Raw genomic sequence first — 2628 nt, 5'->3', positions numbered from 1 at the left:
AGATGATAAACAGACAGAGTCCAGACAAAGTGAGTGCACGTTAGATGAGAGGACTACAACTTGCAGACCGAGGAAGTCGGGCTAGAGTAGAGACTTTATAGAGAGAGAGATAGGCAGGTTGGCAGATGGTGCTGGTGGCTACTTGCTGGACGATACGGGCTGGTTCCCTCCAGGCGTTCCTTGGAGGATGAGAGAAATCGAGGATCAAGCTTCCTTATCTTCGGGGTCCCATCGAAGACTGAGCGCGGTCAACTCACAGCTACGGCTCGGGATGGAGGGAGACAGAGTGGGGCGAGCGGCAATGGAGGCACGACCAACGCAACGATGCCAACAGATCCCCCAGATCCCGGGACGTTATCAGATCAGGCTACGGCGGACACAGGGACAGGACGGAGCTGTGTTCCAGCGCGGGAGAAGTGAGGAGGAGAGGGCGGGAGAGAGCGGGAGAGGGCGGGAGAGAGACAAGAAGGAAGAGGCAGTCACGGCGCGTGCAGAGTAAACCCGCACCAACGCGGACAAGAGGCGTGCCAGAATGGTTGATTTACTCTCAACTTATCTCTCCATCTTACTGAGCTTACTTACAGCGTAGGTGTACGGAATAACTCTTGTACGGCGCTCTCTTGTGGTTGCCGGTGCGTGCAGGTTTTGTTTGTCTGTCGATTGTTGTTGATTCAACCCATGATTTTTGCAAGCATGCGCCGACGACAAATCCTTCAACTCAAAAGCCTCAGCTCCAGTCACATTCGTTTTGACTCGTGGCTTGTCCAAGGTTTGTTTCCTCCTCCAGCCCTCGGGGCATTATTTTCTCTCTGGGAGGTTACGGTTACGGGTTGTCGATGATCCCTGCCCGACCATCGTCCCGTCGGACTGACTCTTCCTGTGTCTCCATTTTTTCTTTTTTTTTCTTTTTTTTCTTTTTTTTTTTTTTTGCAACAACACGGAGTAGTCTCCGTCGATAATGCACACCAAAAAAGGGGAAGAAAGCGATGGCAAAAATTCATCGGCGGTTATTTGCAAATACGCCTCCACACATTACCGCGGAAACCGTCTGTGGCGTAACGATGGAAGGATTAGCTGTTGATCGCGGGCCGGCGACGAAGGGATCGCACAGTTGGACGGAACCGCAGTCCCCGTCAGCCGAAGAGTAGGGGAGGAAGAAGGAGGAATGAAAGTGTCTGCCAGTCCGTCTCTCCCAGGTTGGTCTCTTCTCTCCGGTACAGGCTGGAGAAGAAATGAAGAATGTACTGCGCTGTATGCAGTATATTTCTTTGAAGATATCCCCGCCGGCACTGCGTGGTAACTATATCTACGGCATACTTCTCCTGTACACTGCTCCGTATACAATCTCTCAGCCAGGAAGGCCTCAGCGCGTTATATATTCGACCGCCACTTATCCATCTCTTGCTCGTCCCGTACGGCAGATGTATCGGATATCTGTGAAACATGCAAACTATATCTTAAGATAGGTTCACCACCTTGAAAGTATTGATCCTTTTGGTGCAGTGGTAAAACCTCACATCAAGATTGCATGTTTTACAATATCCCCTTTCTTTTATTTATTTATCGGATATTCTGATAAACCCGGATCGCTGCTTGAATACTAACCTACATGACCCGTTAGGGGCCCGCCTACCGAATTTATAGAAACCCCCTACCCAGTTCCACAGTCCTGTCAGCGCTTGAAGTCTCCGGGAATTCACAGGTCGAATGGAATCGGTGGCCGTCCTATCCCATCCCATACACCTGTACAGTTCTGCGTAGTACTGTCTTCCGAGGTATTCGGGTAACATCAATTAGCATTTAGCCTGTGCCGACCCCTTCCGGCCGGTGCGACAAATGGGGCTATCGTGAGAACTTGAAATGATCGTAACTTACAATTTGTAATTAGTAGTAATACGGATGAACTCGTAGTTACTGAGCAACAGAATGAAGGAAATAAACAGGACACATCCTCTCTGGCATCCTCAGTCCTTGCGTATTTGGCATAACTGCGGATCGGTTTCTATCTCCGTCCGTTACACAACGGTGTTGCTTCTCTTTCTCCCGGGGCCCCCTGAAAGGCGAACGGTTGAGGGTTGCTGCGGCGCAGAAAGGGTGCGCCATCTGCACAGTGCCATCGGGTTGCGGGCCATTTATTTCTTGTCCTTTTTTTTTCCCTTTCTTTTTTGCTTTTCCTTTTTTTTTTTTTTTTTTTTTTTTCAAAAGTTTTCATCTTGGTCAACGGCCGGTGGTTTGGAGTTTAATCGGCGTCTTTTCCAGCCAGAACCATCCCATGGGGCGACCAAGGGCCGCTAATTTTTTATAGGTTATAGTGCATACATCTTCATTACAGACAAAATGACCATGTCATCAAGAGAGATATGTTGCTGATAGGTAAATATCATATCATCAATTCTAGTACTAAATATGATCAGAAGATCCATTATTATAAATTTATAAGTAAAAGAATTGTGTGATATGTACAATAGCACCAACTATGATCACTAGATTATTCATAGCAAAAAGTCAACATAATCATTTGTTAGATGATTATACTTACTGTATGCAGATAGAGATATATATCTCTGACTCACAGCGTCATGATTATTCATGTCATCAACTATATACTCCTGTACTGGGGATTTATCA

Source organism: Histoplasma capsulatum, genomic scaffold (assembly GCF_000149585.1).
Source record: "Histoplasma capsulatum NAm1 scaffold_1 genomic scaffold, whole genome shotgun sequence".
In the NCBI taxonomy this organism is placed as follows: Eukaryota; Fungi; Ascomycota; class Eurotiomycetes; order Onygenales; family Ajellomycetaceae; genus Histoplasma; species Histoplasma mississippiense.
The sequence above is the reverse complement of the archived record's forward strand: the minus strand, read 5'-3'. Positions refer to the sequence as shown.